Below are 22,707 nucleotides of genomic sequence, written 5' to 3'. Positions count from 1 at the left end.
CAGAGGAAAAGGAGTCTTGAGGAGGTCGTCCTACCTGCCTGTTCGTTCTTTCTACCTGCCCCTGCCAATTTTGTCATGCCTACATTGCCCAGTTTCGTCAGCCTGCCCGTGTACTTTGTCTTCTCATCATCTGCTCACCTCATTGCCCTGCTCTTCGTCCATCCTCATCGCCTGCTTGTCCCTGCTGCCCCAAATCTGAGTCCCCCAGTGTTGTCCCCTTCCCATCTCTGACTGAGTCCAGAGTGAGGCACCTTAGTTTCTTTGGATTTCTTTTACCTCATTGAATGTAATTATTTATTATCTATTTTGTGTCCCCTTTTCTTCCCCACCACAACCCGACGTTGTCTCCTCCATCACGTTCAACCATCCCTGATTGTTTTCATTATTGTGGTTCAGGAAAAAAACCCGTTGGGTTTAATTTTCAAAGCTTTGGGAATTAAGGTTTCTCGTGTCTCGCCTCACGACTCACGTGCATGTTGTCCGCCACAATTTGGAACGTTGTCTGAGGGAGTAAACCGCCAGTTTGGCTCATCCGCCCAGCGTCGGTGTTAACTGACCTGGACACGACAATTGTTGATCAGGAGTTGGATTTTTCAAACGCTCTGACTCCAATTTGGAGTCAGATGTGCAGGATTCGAACCCTGATTTCATTAAAAACAAAACAAAAAAAAAACCAAACAATTGGTTTATCAGGAGTGGGATTTAGAACCCGAGAACTTCGAAATCTATAGTTAATTGATGTCAGGAGAACGGAGTGGAGCGCATTGTCATTTTCCAAATAATTTTGTTTTGAATTTCCTTGGCATGCGGGAAGCAAGCTGCTGCACAAAATGCAGATGTGCAGGATTATGCGGTTGAAGGAAGCATCGAGGATGAAGGACGTGGGCCGGGTTTTGGGATTGGTGAAGTTCGGGTTGAAATCTCCCCCATTCCCAAGCCAGGAAGCGGTTGCGATGTCTATCCAGGCCATGTGTGAGATGTTAATGATGAATTTGGGTGAAAGAATGGATAAAATGAGGAATGAATTGAGTGAGAAAATTGACGAGACTAAAATGGAAAAACAAAGAATGGATAGAACTAACAAATGAATAAAAATAGCGAAGAAATGAATAAAATAGGTGAAGAAATGAATAAATATAATGAAATTTTAGCAGCACAGTTAAGGGCACAGATAAAAAAGTGGAATGGCAGGTTGGCTGGAGGGGGCAAAGGGAAATTCCACGGGGACGTGTTTGGTGAAAACGAATGGCCTGGAGGAACATCGTGCCGGTGTGACTGAATGTTGCTTTGCTCCAGTGGAAAGAGATCATCCATGTGACGAGTAGGTTGGAGTGGTTAGGCTCCGTGTTGTGTGAAATGACCTCCGTGGTTTGCGGTTGGACCCGGCAGGGGTTCTTCTGGCGTGCCGGGGACCGTCAGGGTGTGACGCGACCCCGGCTCCGAGGTACGTGCAGGCGTCTGAAACCGAGCCGGTGAGTCAGGTGTCCGAGCCTGCGACGTGTGGGGCATTGGGCGAGCTTGCTGGTGGTGGGGTGAGGCCGGACCGTTGGTGTGCCTGTCCGTGCTCGCGCTGGAAAGCGAGGCTGCTTCTGTTGTCAGATGTGAGCTGGTGTCAGCGGAGGTCGTATCGGTTCCCGGGGTGTTCGGGGTGGACCCTGTCGGGGTTAACTCGGTGCCCGGGGTTATCGCCAGGGGTGAATTAACGCACGGGCATGCAGGGATCGTGCTCAGGGCCCCGAGCTGTATGAGGGCCCTGGGGAAAATACATTTGCCGTTATAAAAATGTCGACACCAGATCCACCACTATAATATGATGTTTCCAGTAACAAGTTACCGCTCGGGGTGTTTCAGGGATCATTTCGGCTTTATACTGTTGTGGGGTTCTCTGTGCTCGAGCGCTGCATGACCATCGAGTCTCAGAGGTGTGAAACCAGACAATACAATGATTATCTCGACTAATAAAAAGCAGTGTGTGTATGTGTGTCTCCTCCACAACACTAAAACTATAAAACCTAGGAGGCTGAAACTTTGAATGCATAAGAAAACTCCAAGGAAGTGCGGGAGTGAAAATTGGATGTTTGAGTTAATTAAAATACCCCTTTTGAAGATAATTTAGGGCGTGCTCATCACAAAAACAAAACAAGCCTTATCAAGATGGTGGCATGCTATCTTGGTCAGCCCTCTGTGGTTGCTGGAGTCTTTGGCCACCATTTTGATCGGCCTTGTAACGTATACTTGAAGTGCCTGCAATTCAGAAACAACGTTAGTGTTGTTTTTGTTGGTTATCTGAACGGAACTAAAAAAAAAAATAAAGAATGCACTTCCGGCGTGGCTCGGATGGCTGACAAGTTGGAGTCTTGCTTATGTTACATGGTGTCAGAAGTGATCTGCAAATAATTCCGTTCATTCATGCCATATGAACGTGGTATCTGAGATACATAAACTATGGCATCCGTTAACTTTGAGCACCCCACGATTAACTTGGATTTGACTTCGTTATATCAGGAATTTGTTCGATTTTGAAATCACATTGGATTTGTTTTTGATGGTCCGTTGGCTAGTCTGCCTGACAAACGCAAGGCAGGCTGGCTTGGAACATGGATTGGAGAAGGATGAGATATACAAGACTTTTGAATGGACTGAAGGTGAGAAGGATGACCCCAACAAAGTTCTGCATAAACTTGAATTGTATATTCGTCCCCGAAAAAACAAGCGCATCGTGAGACATCGGCTGTTCAAGAGGAAACAAAGCTCCAAGGGATCGTTTGACAACTTTAAGGACTTGCATTCTCTTGGACTGCGAGTAGGTGCAATCTGAAGATGTGCTTATCCAAGGCGTTTATGAGCAGAAGGTCCAGGAGTGCCTATTAGACGGAGGTGAGGAACTTATGCTGGCCAAAGCTCTTCAAGTTGGTCAGCAACATGAGCTTTCAAGGACTCAAGTTCGCATTGTCCGTGATGAGGACACAAGTGCAGCTCCAATACACTACAAACAAGCGAGGCCGAAATCACAACTGAACGCAGCCCCACAAATACCATCACGCAGGAGAACAACCCCGAATAGACCTCAGTGTAAGGACAGCTGCCACCGCTGTGGTGAAGATCCTAACCATGCACGGAATCACGGGGAATGCCCAGCAATTGGATCCACCTGCTCTTATTGCAAGAAACCGAACCATTGGCTTTCAGCTTGCCTTCAGCATACATTCAGTTGAAACTCTGTTGGACGGTGCTGGTGCTGATACAACCGAGTACATGGATGAAACCATTGGGAAAATTCCACGGATCGGTGCACTGCAGACAACGGTTGCATCACGAGGTGATAAAGGGAGGCAGTCTCTCTTGGTATCAGGAAGGCAAGTGACCTTCAGAATTGATACCGGAGCTCGCTGCAACACAATGACACTATCTGATTATCAGTGTCTCATGCACACTGCTGAACTCAGTCAATCAGCAAAGGTATTGTGTACGTACTCAAATCGCAGGATAAAACCCGTAGCAGCCGTGAATCTTCCTATTTAGTACTGTGGCAAGACATTCACCACAACATTTGAAGTGGTCGTTCTCCCATAGGAGAACATCATATCTGGAGATACACCTGAAGTTCTGGGTCTGATCTTCAGACTTCATTCCATTGGAACTGAAGTGGACCCCATTGACATTCTTGCTGAGTTGAAGGAATATCCGGATCTAGTGCGAACGACTGGAACTCTGCCAGGCATGTATACAATGAAATTGCAACCTGGTGTGAAGGGAGTAGTACACGCTTCGTGGCGCCAACCAACTTCTCTTGCCACGTATTAAAACCCGACTCGGGGAGATGGAATCGGATGAATACATTACCAAAGTTAATGAACCAACTGAATGGGTCAGCTCAATGGTGGTATCTCTCAGAAATGACAAACTGAGAATCTGTCTTGATCCGCCTGATCTGAACAAAGTCATCAAGAGTGAGCACCATCCCATGCGCACGGTTGAGGTCGTTGCAAGTATACCTGATGCCAAGGTGTTTTCAGTGTTTGACACGAAGTCAGGGTTGCTACAAATCAAACTGGACGAGGAATCGGCCCATCTGACACGTTTCAATACACCATTCGGTAGGTACAGGTGGCTTCAGCTTCCTTTTGGACTGAAATGTGCACCTGAAATTTGTCAGAGGATCATGGATCAGATGATTGAAGGCATAGATGGAGCATTCTTGTAGGTGGTGCAAACATGGAGTTGCATGATCGAATTCTGAAAAAGGTGATTGAGAAAGCAACAAATTACAATCTGAAGTTGAATCTGCAGAAGTGCAAAATCCACCAGTCACAGGTACGGTAACGTAGGACACATACTGTCTGCTGATGGATTATCGCCTGATCCGGCCAAAGTTGAGGGAGTTCATAGTATGCTAATTCCGACCGATAAGGAAGCTGTGAGGCGCTTCATTGGATTTATTACGTTTCTGTCAAAGTTCATCTCTCGGTTGAATGATGAGTTAGCTCCACTCCAAGAGCTGCTGAAATCAGACGTTGAATATCAATGACAACTGGCTCAAGCCAGAGCATTTGAGAAACTGAAGGAACTTTGCTGTTCTCTGCCTGTTCTTGCCAACTTTGATGTTAACAAACCAGTCGAGATTCACTGTGATGCGAGCTGAAGTGGACTTGGTACAGTTCTCTTACAGGATAACCGACCTGTCGCATACAGTTCCAGGACCCTAACGGAGACGGAGACAGTGTCTGCACAGAGAAGGAGATGCTATCCATAGTTCATGCCTGCAAGAAGTTTCATTGTTACATATTTGGGAAAGCAGTCACCGTCGACAATGATCACCAAGAAGTCGTTGCTGTCCGCTCAGATGAGACTGCAGAGCATGCTACTACGATTGCAATGGTATGACCTCAATATTCAGTCCAGAAGAGAGGAGGATATGCAACTTCCAGACACCCTTTCTTGAGCATACCTGCCAGATACTCATTCAGAACAAGACAACTTGGAGCATATTTCAATACTGGACTGTCTGACGAGGTATGCGGATCTTCAAAAAACTACTGTCAGAACTCGGTCATTTACAATCCATGATTCTTGATGGATGGCCAGAGGCAAGGCGAGATGTATCATTCTGTCTTCGACCCTACTGGGATTCCCAGAGTGAACTTTCGGTGAGCAATGCGATCATATACAAAGGCATGAGAATTGTCGTACCACCTACTCTGAGACTCTGCATTCTGAGCGATTCACAAATCGCCTTGAGGAATAGTCAAGTGTAACCAACGAGCAAGGGAGGTTCTATACTGGCCCGCCATGAATGCGGACAAAGATTCAGAAAACTGTTCAGAACTGTTCCAAGTGTGCAGACTATCAAAATGGCCTGCCTGTTGAGCCCCTGAAACAGACTCCGACACCGAATCTACCATGGAGTGAAATTGGGACAGACCTGTTCCAGTTTGATTGCAAGACATACCTGATAACGGATGACTATTACTCCAAATTCATTGAGGTGGATGAAGTGAAGGATTTACGCTGCAGTAAAACTCTTGAGCGGCTCAAAGCACAGTTTAGTCGACATGGTCTACATGTCTACATGAGATGGAGACTCGATGGAGTGGGCATGGGACTATGTACAACTCACAACTTGTAAGGAAATTTTGCAAAGATCATGGAATCATTCTTAGAACGTCCAGTCCCAGATATCCACGTTTAAATGGAGAGGTAAAGAGGGCTGCACAAACAATATAACGACTCTGGTTAAAATCTACAGACAAGCACCTGGTCTTGCTGGATTATCACACAACGCCACTGGAAGGCATTCATCTATCACCGGCTCAACTACTGATGGGAAGACATCCGAGGAATACTCTTCCCATTGCCAGAGGTCTTCTGGTGTCGACAGCTTATGACCGTGATGCTGTAAAAGGGCACTTTGACCTGGCAAAAGCAAAACAGAAGTTTTCACTCAAAGATCTTCCACCATTACATCAGAATGATCGAGTTGGAATGGAGCCTCCTACGGGCTACAAAAGGTGGATACCAGCTGATTGTGAAACATCATTCTGAGCCACGTTCGAACGTTGTTCAGTCCCGAGTTAACAGGTGACACTTAATCGCCGTAATCGTCGACATTTACGGAAGAACACCAGTGTAGCCAATGAAGGTGTTACTCTTAAAAGCTGGAGGCCTCAGCCGCCATTTTGTTTGGCCTATTCAAGCATGCCTCAATTTGGAAACACGATCTACTCTCACGGAATATTATGTCGGATTTGAGAATCGCATCTGGTGAACAAAATACGTGTCGAAATCTGGAGTGAAATCCGAAAATGTCAACAACTAGCGATTTTTTTATAACGAAGTGTATTTGTTTGAGCAAAACATTAAACTTGACTTTTTAAACTGTTCGGACGATTATATTGAGTGAAGAAAAATTATGGAATGTGCAGAAAGGGTAAATTTATTGAGTGAAACTCCGTGTGCTTCATTACCTTTTTTTTTCGACAATTGCATACGCAGTTTGGGGTCTTCAGGCGTTTCCTGGGTAACATCGCTGGGGTCTGAGGCTGCCACGTTTTTTTGACCTGGATGTAAGCACCAGATGTGAAAGTATCAGCAGTTCCAACTCCCACCAAAAGTGTTGATTTGTCCAATTCGGACATTGTACGAGCGTTTCTGGGTGCATCGCTGTATCGACGGCAATTGGTTATCACTTGCCAAGCCAGGCGTTCCGGAGTGCTCTGAGTGCTTAAGCCACTTACCGAGCTGTACAGTGCAGTTCGTGTCCTGATCGGGATGTACAGTCGACAGTTACTACAAGGTAGAGGTACATACGGACGTGGTACATCACCTGTAAAGTAGTTCCGGGGAGCTTATGGGATGGCACGTCGTCCGCCTGTCCACAAATATTTGCAACTTCTCAGAAACTACACATATGATTTCAATGAAATTTGACTACAATCTTCATCACCCATGATAGCATTAAAAAAAAAAACAGGTCTGAAGGGGTCTACAGAGGGAGTTTACCGGTGGGGGGGGGGGGGAGTGAGTTGCCTCTCCGAAGAGGTATTTGCTTTCTTAAACAATACACACAATTCCAATGAAGCCTCATGACAACCTTCATCAAAGTTTTGGTGAAATGACATACTAAAAGTTTGTTCATGATATTAGAAAAATGTGCTCCAAGGGGATTTAAGGTGAGTTGCCCCCCCCCCCCCCAAAATATGTATTTGCTCTCTTCTCCAAGACTACAGTATACAATTCTGATGAAACTTGACCACCATCTTTACCATCCACGATGTACTAAAGTTTGTTCACGACAATAAAAAAAAATTGAGGTCTAAGGGGTTCTACAAAGGGGATGGGGGAGGTGGGTTGCTCCCCAAATCGGTTATTTAATAACCAACTAGTATTGCGAGAGCGAGATAGCGGTTCAATGGGGGGAAAAAAAGGACATGACGAACGGGCTAACATTCACACAAGCACATTTATTATTTTCCACACGTATACAGCCATGCAGGTATGGAATCAATAAAAGCAAAAGCAAAAGGGGCTATGACCGTCTATGAGCAATTATGTACAGTCACAACAGTTGTACTTACAGGACTCGGAACCACAACATTCATTCAAAAGAAAAGGAAAAGACCCCCTCAAAGGCAATGGGGTCAGGCTGGGCCCATAGAGCTTTAGGGCAGGGACTTGGCAGACCGAACGAGTCCCACGAGACCGTTGCAGGTTACCTGCCCCCTCGTGGTGCCTTGTGGTGTGAGCCTCGATGTCCTGTCCCCATGGCAGCTAGCGCATCCGCGCCTGAGCTTGGGCCTTCAGCGTGGCCGGAGAGCTCTCTCCGGCTCTCCTCGCACGAGCGCGCAGGTTCGCGGGACACCGCTGGCAGAGCTGCGCCTCCAGTCCGAGTTTCCTTCGCGACGCCCGGACTCTCCACCGACTACAAGCTCCAACGAATGAGTCGCTCCATGGACCGCTTCTGGAGAGGAGAGGAGAGGAGAGGAGAGGAGAGGAGAGGAGAGGAGAGGAGAGGAGAGGAGAGAATGGCCAAGAGCACCAGCAACCAAATGAACGCCTGAGAGAGAGAGAGAGAACGAATGCCCCGTGCGTCCCTTTTATTACTCTCGCCCCGCCTCGCCGCTCTCGCCCCGCCCCTCCGCTCTCGCCCCGCCCGTCCACTCTCGCCTCGCCCTCTGCTCTCGCCTCGCCCCTCCGCTCTCGCCCCGCCCTCATTCCAGAACCTGCGGGAACCTTCTTGGAGGAGGCGTTTTCCCGCCAAATCGGGGACGCTCTCTTGCCGCTCGCTGTATTTGTCTTCTTCCACAGCAGGGTGGAATTCATCGTCGCTTGCACTCACAACGAAACCCCCCGCGTCAGTTTGCAGTGAGACGCTGTTCGCTGGGGACTCGCCGCGGCTGCTGCAAAGATGGCGTCGTTTTGGAGACGAAGGTGAGGCGATGTTTGTGGTGTGGAGATGTTGACGGTTGCTGGCGGAGTGGTGAGGATGGCGTGGTTGTTGAGAGGCAGGTGTGGTTGTGGTTGTTGTGAAGCAGTTGGTGCAGGCCCGTAGCCAGCGCTCAGTATTAAGGGGGGCATATGAACTGTATTGCGGGGGCACAATATTATATTTAATATTTTTGATAACCCGGTATACTATTGTATTCACGCAGCATTGACATCTATACTGAGGTTGCCGTCGCATATTAACCAAATTGATCTCAGCTAGATTTAATATGTTCCGATGTTTTTGGCCTAAAATTATTCGAATGCAGGAGAGCCGCAACAAACTGGCACATTCACAATGCAAATATTCAATGATTAAACAATTGGCACCAATTCAGGAGCACTTATACAAGGTGTTGTCAAGAATTGGCATTAGAAAAATTAATATACCAGAGATACAATGACTAAACGGGGGAGGTTGGCACCAGAATCAGTGCACTTTGAAATAAGATACAGGAGGCTATGACCTGCGATCATCACGTTAAACTATCAACAGCAAATACGACCAGCCTGAAGATAGCACAAGGTCCGCATTTAAAGCAGTCAATTACACAGAGGTAAGGTTATGCACAAAGCACTAGATATGGGATATGCAAAGCACCAAACACAACATTTAACTTAAACATCAGAAGTACAAAGCAGCCGACCACGGCGGGTGCTGACCACAACCACACTGCAACCACAACCACACACGCATCACCAGCAGTCACACACACAATCTGAACTCCTCGTATAGTTTTTATACTGCTGTACTCACTGTCAGAAGAGCTGCAGGCGACGTGTCTCGGTGTGGAATCTTCTAAGGACCTTCTCCTTCCATTCATTCAGGCATTTACGTGTGAGGTCTCTCTCGAAGGCCAGCTTTACCAGTTGTGCCTTGCATGCATGGCGCATGGACCGTCGATGGTCAGTGAAGACATTGCTCAAGGTTGAGAACGAGTTTTCACACATGGCAGTGGACGCACCAAATGTTAGTCCAAGTCTCATAGCAGTCACTACACTTGGCATGGCTTCCAGCGTTTTGTGGTATGTTGAGAGGAGTTTTTGTGTTGTCCATCTCTCGTTTGGCTGCTTTTCTGTCTGTGAGAGAATAAATTGCTTTGCAACCACACATTCTGTTTCACTGATGGTTGACTTTGTTTATGTCATGATGTGCTGGAGCAAGTCAGGTCAGGTCAGGTATGGGAGCATGTGCCAGAACAGCGCGTCGCTGCATCCACTTTCCACCGGTACTCCAGGGGCCTCCGTCTGGCCATCCCCCAGGCAGATGCCAGGCCCATCCCCATCTCCTTGAGATGATGGTCAACCTGTTGCAACCATGAGGCAGGTGGTCGACCCACTGGCCTCCTCCACTCATGAGACTCCCTCGCTGAGAGAATCTGTTGAGCAGGATCAGAGTCAGGAAAACGAGCCACATGTCCATACAGCCGCAACTGTCGCTCACGAACTATGCAGTTAACAAATCTCATCCGAGTCTCTCTCAGCAACCGCTCGTTGGACACAAAATCCGACCAGCGATAGCCAAGGATTCTCCGAAGAGACCTGGTACCAAAGGAATTAAGTCTCCGTCTCAGATCCTTGGTCAGAGTCCAAGTCTCGCACCCATAGAGCAAGACTGGAAGTACCAAGGACCTGAAGACTCGGACTTTCCTCCTCCCACACAGGAACCGGCAGCGCCACACCCCATGATCCAGTGAATCCATGACTTCCCAGGCCCGACCCAGACGTCTATTGACCTCTGACTCGCAGCCAGCAGAGACATGAATATCACTGCCAAGGTAAGTGAATCTCTCCACGACCTCAACATCCTCACCACAAACAGACACAGACAGGACAGCAGCATCCAAGATGTCAGCGAAAGCCTGGATCTTAGTTTTGACCCAAGAAACCCGTAATCCCAACGGCTCCGACTCCTCATTCAGCACCTCGAGGGCCCCCAAGAGGATGTCTAAAGTCTCCGCAAATATGACTGCATCATCTGCAAAGTCAAGGTCCGAGATCTTGACATTCCCAAATGACGCACCGCAACTTGATCTCTCTGACATCCTCCCTAGAATGCAGTCCATACAAGTGCTGAAAAGTGTGGGGGCAAGTACACATCCCTGACGAACTCCAGTAACAACTGGAAATAAGTCAGAGATGGTACCACCACACTTCACAGCACTCTCAGTACCAGAGTAGAGTTCAGACATCAGATCGATCAGTTTTGGTGGCACCCCACGAAGACCAAGAATCCTCCAGAGGACATCCCGATTCACTGAATCGAACGCTTTAGAGAGATCAACATAGGCTGCAAGCAGCCCCTGCCGAAACTCTCGTCTGCGTTCGGTGAGGACACGAAGTGCAAGGATACGGTCAATCGTTGACCTCTTTGGTGTAAAGCCTGACTGCTCTGGACGCTGGTGCTCAAGCAGATGGTGGCGAACCCTATCGAGAATTATCCGAGCAAAGACCTTGCCCGGCACTGAGAGCAGCGTCACCCCTCGGTAGTTGTTGCAGTCTTGGCAATCACCCTTCCCTTTCCAGAGAGGGACAACAAGGCCCCTCTTCCAGTCAGTTGGGATGATGCCTGTGTTCCAGGCAGAGCACAAAACTGCATGCAACGACACGAGTGCAGCATTTCCACCAGCCTTGAGAAGTTCGGCATGGATGCCACAGATCCCTGGAGCTTTGCCCCGTTTCAACTGGTTCACCGCAGCCCGTTTTTCCACAAGCCTAGGTGGACCACAGTTGATTCGAGGGTCAGCAGCAGGGATTGTAACACCCTTGACGTCCAACTCGACAGTTGGGGGATCAGCCTGGTACAACCACTCAAAGTAACCGGCCCAGCGGGCCTTCACTTCAGACTCGTCTGTCAAGAGCCTACCACTCTCTGCTCAAACTGTAGTGCTCCGAGGGATGGGCTTGGATGAACGTAATGCGCGAATTCCCCTGTAAGCGGGACGAGAATCACCTGTCCACAGGTGATGCTCTACCCCCTCACAGATTCCTCGCACATAGGCCTCCTTGTCCACCCTCAGTGCACGTACAGTTTTACGCCTCAGCTCCCTGAACAGCTCAGCTCTGCCATTCAGCCTGGCCCTGCGACTCTGGTCAATGGTATCCAGTGTCGCTTGAGAGACAAAATTCTTCTTTGCCCTGCGGTGAGCTCCAAGGCATCCACCGGCAACATCAAGGACGGTGGTCTTGAAGGCGCTCCACAACTCTTCAGGACCCTCCAAAGTACCCAGACCCCCCAAGTGTCCACTCAGCCTGTTCGCAAACTCCTCAGCTACTCTCTCATCCCTGAGCTTGGCAACATCCAGCCTCGGTTGGGATGGTACCATTCTCCAGGATTTAAGGTGCAGCTTTAGAGTTGCTACAACAAGCCTGTGGTCAGTATTGAGGAACTGAGCACTCCGGTAGACCCTGCAGTTCTGGATCATCCTCCAACGACCGTCAATGAGGACATGGTCAATCTCCTTTGCCACACCGCCAGCGTTGGAATACCAAGTCCAGCGATGAGCTTGTGGGCGCTGAAACCATGAACCAGCCACCCTAAGTCCATGACTTCTTGCAAAGTCAAGGAACTTAGTGCCATTCTGGTTCATAGTTCCTGACCCATGGGGACCAACACACACCTCATAACCGTCCCTATCAGTTCCAGTCGATGCATTGAAATCCCCCAAGACTAGAAGTGTATCTCGTCTGGGGCACTGATCAACCACAGACTCGAGTGTGGCGTAGAATGCATCCTTCACGGTGAGATCACTCGCCTCAGTCGGAGCATAAACAGAGACCAGGGAAATGAGACCTAAGGAGTGACGAATCCTTAATCTCATAATACGCTCGTTGACCGGTGTTACCTCAATTATCATTGGGGTCAGCTTATTGGACACAGCTACAGCAACTCCTTGGGTATGGTAACCATCAGAGCGACCAGACCAATAGTAGGTGTAACCACCCACCATTATCTCGCCGCAATCCGGTCTCCGAACCTCAGAGAGAGCTGCAATCCCGATGTCCAAACGCTTGAGCTCAGATGATAACAGAGACAGGTGATCATCCTCTCTTAGGGATAGGACATTCCAGGCACCCACCCGAAGGGACCGCCTCAGGTTAACCCAAGGGAACCGCCGTCTGGTCGACGACACCTCAGCACCACTCCGACAAACTCTCCCGCAATCTGACCCAGGGATGTTACCCCGTGGTTTCCCTCCTATCAAAGATTGGGGGTCCCGAAGGCTTTGCCCCAATCCCGTCATCCGGTGAGCTGCCCTGCGAAGGGAAGCTGCACAGGAGGTACTCCCACGGAGTGGGTTTTCAGATTTTTTTGCGTTTTTGCGTTTTGCGGATTGAAGGGTTTTACGGTGGCCGGAGTGCAAATCCTGCCACCAACCTCCTAATAAGAAGTGACCCAACTGCAGGAGGACGTCCGCAGACACAGTTGGGCACTAGATATGGATGGCCGTTGGCTCACAAGGAGCTCCTCCGCCCTTTGACAGGTTTTGTTTTTAATCCTGCTGGGTGTCCATATCCAAACACCCTCCTCACCAGAAACCTGGTGGGGGAGACGGTTTAGTCGCCGACAACCCGACCATGGAACAGGTTAGTACAGGTTTACATGGTACCTGTAGCAGGTCACAGATCGAACCTGACCTGACAAACGTGGGGAGCAAGTGGGGATCCAAAAACGTGCCATTTTCAGGATTCAAGGCAGCGAGTGAACGGGCGAGTTGTGTGTTGCGCTCACTGAAGCGCCGAGCGATCTCGCCAAGCACAGTGTCAATTGCGCTGTAAAAAAACCCTCTGCAGTTCCGTCTTGCCATTGTCGTTGTTTTGTCCTGTAGTCTCCAAAACTACAAACTGTTCCAAGTTCTTATGCACTGTGCATTGTGCAGGTGTAGAAGTGCGAGCATCGTTGGCCTTGTTCCACAGATCAGTGAACTCATCCTCAGAGCGGAGTTTCTTCACGCACTCTGCATCACTCGCCACCAGTTCCAACCCCGTTAGCAAGTCCATGTCCTCTGCCTGCAAGAGTCTGTTAGGGCCATCTAACAACATCAGCAGTTTTTGTACAAAGATAGCAATGAACATGAAGGCAGGCCCAGAGACTTCTCGCAAAAGCCCAATAGCCTCCATCCTCATCTCTGCACCGAAGGCGCGCTCTGCATCAATCTCCGACAGTAAGGATGTGATATCCTTAAAAGATCCTATGATCACAGACACGGTGGCTAAATGTCCCGTCCACCTTTGATCAAGAAGTCGTTTTAACCGCTCACCTTTATACTGTGCAGCAACAGTGGGCTTCCTGAAGAATTTGTACAGGCAACAACAAACCTTGAGGAAATCAGTGACAGCTTTCTCTGCTGCCAATGCGTGGATAACTCCCAGATGGAGTTGGTGATTTAAACAGTGCACATAGGAGATTTCTCTTTCCAATATCTCTTGCAACAACTTTTGCACCCCACCGTGCTTCCCAGCCATTACCGAAGCCCCGTCGTACACCTGACTTAATATTTTTGACGTGTCAAGTCCTGTTTTTGTCAGCTCTGCAATTATTAGGTCTGTCAATGTTTTTGCATCTCCAGCGTCGGCTGTAGCTATTGTGAGTAGACGCTCTGTTGCTTCATTTGATGCCGATACAAAGCGAATGATGATTGATATGTTCTCACATTCAGTGGGGTCCCTCGTCCCATCCACCTTGATGGTAAACTACGATGTGCCTACTTCTTCCACGATGGCATCCGTCACAACATTACTCAATGTGCAGATCAGTTCATTCTGCATTTCCGGACTCGTATAGCTTGCGTTTCGTGGGATATGCTTTATTATTTCGGCTGGCTCGGTGTCTTTTTTGAGTGTGTCATTTAAATGCGAGAGGAAGAGCCCACTGTGCCCATCTGACATATCCTCAAAACTATCAAGGCTCCCTCTAAAAGGTATCTGATTTTTCGCGAGAAATCCCACAACATCTATAAGAGCCGATACATAGTATCGGTTTCTATTTAGTTGGTCAGCATTGAGGAGTGTGGAAATCTCCTCACCACAATCGATGCGCCTCTCATTCTCCTTCCACCTCAAAACACAAGTTAAATGTTCCTTTGAAGTTGCGTGTTTGTGAAACCCCCTGCCTTTCTCAACGGAATGTTTCCAATTCCGGTAGCCTCGCATTGTGAAAGTAGAGTCCACTGGGCCGCGTGCAGTGTTAAACTTCCTACATGATAGCAGAATGCTGCATCTGTCTGCACACTGTATTCCAGCCATTCAGTAGTCTGGTACCACGAGGACACAAACGAGCGACTCTTGTTCTGCAACAGATGGCCAGGGTACCGCTGTAGAACAACTTGATTCGGTCTCTCACTTCCAAGATCATCGGGATCATCCAAGCTGCCTGTGCTGGGGCTCCAGCTGCAGGGCTAACGTTGCTGGCTTGGCCAGGTTGGCCAGCTTCTGTCGGTATTTCATCGACATGATCGTCTTTTCCTCCTCCTCCTCCTCCTCCTCCTCCTCCTCCTCCAGCTCCTCCCACAACATGTCTTTCATCATCTTCTTTATTTTCGTCGGTTGCATTTTTTCCTTTTCTGAGCCATTTTCGTATATCCACCATCCACGTCTTTTTCTCCTGCTGTGAGCTTGCGCTCTCCCTGGTTCGTCCCTTGTGACTCGTGTCACTAATCTAACGACTCGCGACATTTGACGGTTGGCGGTTTTATTTATTAAATGATTGATGCATCGAAAACAGGTTTTTCTGCATCATTTCAAATGTAAGCACGATTGCAAACGCACATATTTTTAATTTTTATTATAAAATTACTTTTGTAAGATGGAGGGTTGACGGGTTGTGAAGGTCACGCGGTGCATGTGATCTTTAATTATGTATATTTATGTCTTTTCCTTAATCATATTATCATATTATGACTATATTACATTTATACCTAACTTACAACCAATCAGGTAACCTGCTCAATAGGGTCTTCATATCGAAGATGCTGATTGGCTATTCCTTAAAACTAAATTATCCATGATATATATATATATATATATATATATATATATATATATATATATATATATATATATATATATATATATATATATATATATATATAACCACCCACAACATCGACATTCGACACGAGGTCTTGCGGCTGTCTGTCCTCTTGGCTTCTGGCGTTGGTGCTTGCGTTATTATCTTTTATCTTGTGGGCTTGGACTGTATTGTCTTGCCAATTGCTGTTGGAGATGCGCTGGCAAGTGCACACTTATCTCTTGACTGTTATTCAAAGAAGGATATTATTAAAGAACAGTTTATCCAAGAAGGCCTTATTATTCACCATGTTGAACATCTGGAATAAGGGTTTTAGTTCACAGTGGGCGCTCATCCTTAAACACTAAGTTGTTCACAGGGTGCAACAGGGCATAAATGGGTGGCGTACAAGTGTGGGGGGGCACCAGATGCGCCATGGGGGGGCATTGCACCCAAATGCCCCCCCTTGCGACAGGCCTGGGTTGGTGGTTGGTCCAAAATAACGACAGTAAAGAAAAACGGCTAACTGAAGACTCACAGCCAGGGTGACACGAATAATTCCCATTAAACAACGGTGGGGAAATCTAACTGAACAAAGACTTATCGATCTAACTGAACTAAGGACCTTAATGGTGTTCTGCAAATTTCCACAGCCGTAACAATGTATTGATGGCCGACGTCACCACTTTGCCACTTTATCCACCCCACTGTACAAATTCTCAGTCATGAGTTCAGAGGACACCAGGTTGGATGTAGTCTGATACATAAATAGCACTGCTGTAAACACAATATATTTTCTCTGTTCGCAGTATAAAAGCCTGCAGAGTGCTTGATGAGATGCCGACTGGTAATGAGATATGCCAGGATGCCATCAACGACATTTGAACACTTCCATGGTAAGGAGAATCACAGGTCAAGCAGAAGTACGACATGGTTGGAATTTTAAGTCTTTCCCTTCCTTGTTACATGTAGTAGAGTCTAAATTGCATGAATGCCAAATTAAAACAGGATTCCATGACAAGTGCCACTAAAAGAGCAAAATTAAAGAAATGAATGCCTTTTACTCCATCCACATATTATATTTGCAAAGTGGCCCAATTTGCCCCAATTTATGCTTCGATCTCCCTTCCCACTACGAAATCTGTATGCTTCAAACATCCTCCTTACCCTCTTCATAGTCTCAACCTTCTTTCCCATTCATCCTTTGCCTCCAAACTTCTTCACAGGACTCAAAATTCTTCCTCTTCTCCTCCCTTGCTGTTTCTCCAATTTTTTTTCGATATTTCAAATCCATCAGCACTCCCAATGGTTCCCGATTTTTATATAATATATATATATATATATATATATATGATGTGGATGGGTTCTTCATGCCAGGATGGGTTCATGCGGAACGTTATTGCTCTGCATCCTTTAATCGACAAAGGAAAAGGGTTATTCCAAAACCATATGACAATTCTTGACTTTTTACCTCCGCCACTGAAGGTGAAGGAGGTTATTTTTTCACCTCTTTCTCTCTCTCTCTCCCTCTCTCTCCCTCTCTCTGTTTGTCTGTGTGCAGGATATCTCATAAAGTTGTGGACATATCTGGATGAAATTTGGTGGGCAGGTTGGGTGTGTGACAAGGACGAACTGATTAGATTTTGGTGAAGATCTGGATCCAGATCTGACAATTTTAAAATTGATTCTTCACCATTGAGATACTGGGCCAAAAACAATATTGTTACGGTGCCAGTGCGTTGGCCGCACCGACCGCTCTGAGGGAGCCGCAAGTCGAGTCGGCCCGACCGATCGCCTGGAATATAGATCGCCGCCCGGATAACTCCGAGGCCGACGGGTCCTTGTGCAAGAACTGAAATACGCCAATGGGCAGACCACGTGGGTAGGGTCGATTGCCAATCTTCAATTTACCTAAATACCCACGTGATCCAACTACCGGGGAATTCCACCCTCGACGGAACTCGTACGGAACAAGCCGCTTAAGCGAGCCTGTCCCGTGCGCGATTCCGAGCGGCTTAATCGCCGAGAACCGTCGGTCCGAATGTCCCCCTTTTACGGAAAACCAACGGCTTTCTAACTCCCAACACACAAAATGCTCAGTCAATGAAAGAATCGACGCAACGAGCTGAAAACATTTAACAATTGGGGTATTTATTAATAATAATGGGGAACTAGGGGAAGCACGTAAGAGCAGAACTATACCGACTATATGAAATGCAATACAATCATTTACAGCACACAAAGCACTTAACAGTTTCCTACTTATTAGACGGGACACACGGACACACACACACACACACACACACACACACACACACACACACACACACACACACACACACCCAAGAAATGGTGGCTAATGCCTTTAATAACTGACTCCAGCTCGGAGGACAGATGAGCTGAAACCCAGAACCTATCTCGAACCTCTCCACCTCGTGTGGTCTTCAAGCTGTTCAGACCCGGGCTCCAGCAAGAGCGAGCTGGATCCAATCGCCATGAGCCGCGATCCTTCCCGAGCTCCAGCGAATCCTCTCGTGCTTCCTAACACGTGCTGGTGAGACGAGGCGCCGATCCTTCCCGTCGATGCGTCGCTATCTCGAAGAACCGCCTCTAAGATGAGGCCGATGAGTCGCACCAAGCCGGGAACCAAGCAGAGAACAATGAGCTCCATGAACCAAGAAGAGCCAGCCGAGCAACCAGCTCAACTCTCTTCCGATGAACAAAGCCTCTCACAACACGAACCAAGAAGAGCCCAAAAAGCGAACCGAGCCAAGCAGACCCCGAAGGTCTGCTGAAAAGCCAAGCTGAAGCAAAAATCTCTCCAAAAAGTCTCCACCTCGCCAAGCAGAACCGAAGCTCACTGAACCAAAAGTCTTGACCCTCGCCAAGCAGAACCCAAAGGCCTGCTAAAAGCCAAGCCGAAGCAAAAAGCCTTCAAAAAGCGTCCTCCCTCACCCAAGCCAAGCAAAACCCGAAGGCCTACTGAACAACCACCCTGAACAAAGCAGAGGATCTCTTCTTTATTCTTCTCCACCCGCTCCCAGCGTGACTCATGCCCTCGTGCTCCATCCCCCGCTCAACCACGGGTGGGAGGGAGTTGTTGACGTCATGAATCATGGGACGGGAGGGCTCTTCTTCCTCTTCGCTGAAGAGGGGGAGGGGCATCTCCATTGTGTTATGATCGCTCCCTAACTGTTAAATTGAATCACAGCACACTTAATCGATTTCTTCCCATTAAACAATGGAAGGTGAGCTATCTAGGGAACAAGCACTTATCGACATAACTGGCTAAAGGAACCTGAATGTTGTGTTCAATCAAATTCCCAAATTCGTAACAATATAATACCATATCGCATGATATCTCAAAAATTTATTGGGCCCGATATGTTCTTGCGTGTGAATCAGGCATTGGGTGGTGGAGGTATGCGCTTCACCGAGTGCCCTTCTAGTACTTGTCTGTTATTGGTTTGAAGAGCACGGCATTGAGGTTGGTCTCCTTATTTGCCCAGTAAAATCACGAGATCTCATTCCAGGTGAATATAATTGGATGAAATTGGTCATTACGTTTGCCACTGAAATAACTCATAAACATCTGTGGTCAAATTCCATGATATAAACAGGAAATTAGCTCCAAATGAAACAAAACACAGCTTGCAGTATCTTCTGGGTGATTTCCCCATGCAAAATCTTGACTTGTGTTATCTTCAAAAGGGATTCCTACATGGTGTTAGCAATTCCATCCATCCATTTGGAACATACACTGTGCAGAGCATTGGTGCTACCTAAGCAGTTTCTTTGACTATTGGGCACAATCCTGCATGGGTCGTCACTCCGACACAGTATACCAGCAAGCTGGCACTCATTTTGCTGACCTTGGAAGGATGACAGGCAGAGTCAACCCTGCCTGGTATTAATTCAACAGCCCAGGGGTATTTGAACTCAGGATCCCTGGATCCTCGGCTTAATGGTTAGGGTGGTGGGCTAACACCAGGCAAGTGTTAGCACTTGCTTCATTGAGAATGTCCAATCATACACAAAAAACTGTAAATACACTAAATATGTTGTTTATCAATAATGACAGCACACCCATTTGCACTCTGTGCTAAATAATCCAAAGCAATCAGACTTTGCTCATGTCCACTTTTGTGTGTACACACAAAGACTGGCGTTGACTTAAGATCTTAAGATCTTCGGGTCTTGGGGTCAAGCCCCTGTCAGCAGTTGAATTAACTCCAGACAGGTTGACTCAGCCTGCCATCCTTCTGAGATTGGCAAAATGAGTACCAGTGTTCTGGTAACAGGGGGCATTGCATCAGTGGCACAGTGGGGCCCCCTAAAAAAAATTATCCAGCCAAGCAGCCACAGGCACACATAAGTAAATAAATATGCATGCACACACCCACAGCCACATACACACTGACACCTACCTGAGGAAGCTCACTGGAAAGTGGGTGAAATGTTGTCCGAGACCAGGTCTGCTCTTGCTTGTTTATTACTTAAATTAACATGTATAATCCCAACTTCTCCAATCTTATACTGTCTCATGCCTCCAGAAAGTATTCACACCCCTCAACTTTTTTCACATTTGGTTGCGTTACAGCCTGACTTTAAAATGGATTAAATTTAAATTTTTTCACCAATCCCCACAAACACCCCATCATGACAAAGTGAAAACATGTTTTTCAAAATTTTTACAAAGTGATCAAATACGAAAAGTTGAAATGTCTTGCGCCAATGAGTATTCAACCCCCAAAGTCAATACTTCGTCGAAGCACGTTTGGCAGCGATTACAGCTTCGAATCTTCTTGAGTATGTCTGTATCACTTTTACAGATCTGGATTTGGGGATTTTCTCCCATTCTTTACTTGCAGATTTGCTCAAGCTTTGTCAAGTTGGATGGAGAACGTCGGTGACCAGCAATCTTCAAGTCTTTTCACAGATTCTCAATGGGATTCAAATCTGGGCTTTGGCTGGATCACTCAAGGACTTTGACATCTTGTTCTGAAGCCTTTCCAGTGTTGTTTTGTCTGTATGCTTGGGGTCATTGTTCTATTGCAACGTAAATCTTCATTGCAGTCTAAGGTCTTTTGCACTCTGAAGCAGGTTCTCCTCAAGGATTTGTCTATTTGGCTCTATTCATTGTTCCCTCTATCCTTACAAGTCTCCCTGTCCCTACCGCTGAAAAGCATCCCGATAGCATGATACTGCCACCACCATGCTTCATGGTAGGGATGGTGTGAGATGGGTAATGAACTGTGCTCGGTATTTGCCAGACGTAGTGCTTTGCATTCAGGCCAAAGAGTTAAATTTTCATCTCATCAGACCACAGAATCTTTAGCCTCATGCTCTCAGAGTCTTTCAGTAACCTTTTTGTAAACCCCAGACGTGCTGTCACATGCCTTTTTCTCAGGAGTGGCTTCTATCTGGCTTCTTTCTGATGTGTATCTCGTGTTTCCAACATGTTGTGTTGCAAACTTGCTACAAGCTGCCGCCTGGAGTTGCATGGCAATAACGACTGCTACTATTACTTTAACGGCCCCAATTATTCCCAACTTTTAATCATTGATGTCATTTATGAACTGCCTGGCCATGCCTGGTGTTCGACTGAAGGTGGCAGGAGTACTCAATTTGGCCAGGATCCTGGGAATAACTCACTGAAACTTCACAAATGACAAGGTGGGATCTCCATTGTCCACCAATTAATGATAGCAGATGTTATACCCAGCTGCATGTCCATCGGAATCGAAGGCATGCTTTGTGATGGAACTCTCTGGCTACAGGACACCAATGCGACAGTCTGTAGTTGGGTTGGAAATAGAACCCAGCTCAAAGGTAAGTGCACTCCCTCTGCTGTGCACTATCGTGTTGGATTAATATGTTGTACAGAACATCAATGATAATTTTATTCACGAGAGAAGATAGAGCTTGGTTTCAGATTGGTGCACGTTTGCAGTGCACATCTTTATAAAATATGTGGAACTATGATATCATAAATATTAGTGTGTTTACAATGCATCTTGCAAACAGCTTTTCCCTTGTTGGTGTTCATGCCAACTGTTATTTGCTTATTGAACATAAATGTGTTTGCAAGTGAATTAGTGGGTAACGTTTGTATATCTGGAGATGTTAATGTGGTTTTTGTGTACGACTTCTCAGAGCTCCATTTTCAAATGCCTCTGGGTGAAATAGATAGTAATCTTATGGCAAAAGTAATAAAAGAGTACAGATGGCTGAGTTGCGTTTGCATGTAAGAAGTTGTGGTTTATTGCGAGACATGAATGCCTCTAGTGCATATTGTTTTTGGTCAATAATTATCCATCAGCAGAATATGTTTACAAAGCAAAAAAGATCCGCTTTTAACTGCTTTTCTATAAAGCTTCCTCCCACTGCATCTCAGCTTTCTCTGAGGGTGTTGTGTCGGTATATGCATTCTCATCTTTGTATTTGCCTTTTAAGTCTTTGTCTCTCTTTTGATCATGAGTTGTATATATATATATATATATATATATATATATATATATATATATATATATATATATATATATATATATATATATATATATATATATATATATATATATATATATATATATATATATATAAATATATATATATATATATATATATATATATATATATATATATATCTTCTTCTTCTTCTTTCGGCTGCTCCCGTTAGTCGCCACAGCGGATCATCCGTATGATCCGCATAGTGATTTGGCACATGTTTTACGCCGGATGCCCTTCCTGACGCAACCCTGGTCGCCTCTTACGACACAGGGATATAGTACACCTATTTTAACCGGGGTATACACCGGCCCAGTATACTGGTACTCATTTCGCCGACCTCGGAAGGATGACAGGCTGAGTCAACCCCCTGGTGTATTAATTCAGTGGCCCAACGGGGCTTGAACTCAGGACCTTTTGGATCCCAAGCCGCTGCCCGAACCACTGCGCCAACACCAGGCTCATATATATATATATATATATATATATATATATATATATATATATATATATATATATATATATATATATATATATATGCATATATATATGTATATATATATGTATATATATATGTATATATGTATATATATATATATACACATATATATATATACATATATATATATACATATATATATATATACACATATATATATATATATATACTGTATATCGACTGCATGGAACACTTGTCTCTCTCCCTCTGT

The 22,707-nt window shown here is 46.3% G+C and overlaps 1 long non-coding RNA gene across 2 annotated transcripts; it reads left to right on the top strand.

The window, feature by feature from the left end:
• The first annotated feature begins 8,238 nt into the window (after positions 1–8,238).
• On the top strand, positions 8,239–21,741 carry LOC147024126 (uncharacterized). 2 transcript variants are annotated; one of them, XR_015058881.1, is made up of 4 exons: positions 8,239–8,427; positions 9,310–9,507; positions 16,300–16,386; positions 20,362–21,741. It is a non-coding gene; the product is annotated as an uncharacterized LOC147024126 (long non-coding RNA). The 2 variants fall into 2 exon arrangements; XR_015058882.1 differs by lacking the exon at positions 9,310–9,507 and having other exon boundaries at positions 20,362–21,740.
• Positions 21,742–22,707: the final 966 nt, after the last annotated feature.

This window comes from Eptatretus burgeri, chromosome 6 (genome assembly GCF_056783735.1).
Source record: "Eptatretus burgeri isolate ZD-2024b chromosome 6, Ebu_testis_v1, whole genome shotgun sequence".
Taxonomy (NCBI): domain Eukaryota; kingdom Metazoa; phylum Chordata; class Myxini; order Myxiniformes; family Myxinidae; genus Eptatretus; species Eptatretus burgeri.
Note: the sequence above shows the minus strand (reverse complement) of the source record. Positions and strands in the feature narration are given on the sequence as shown.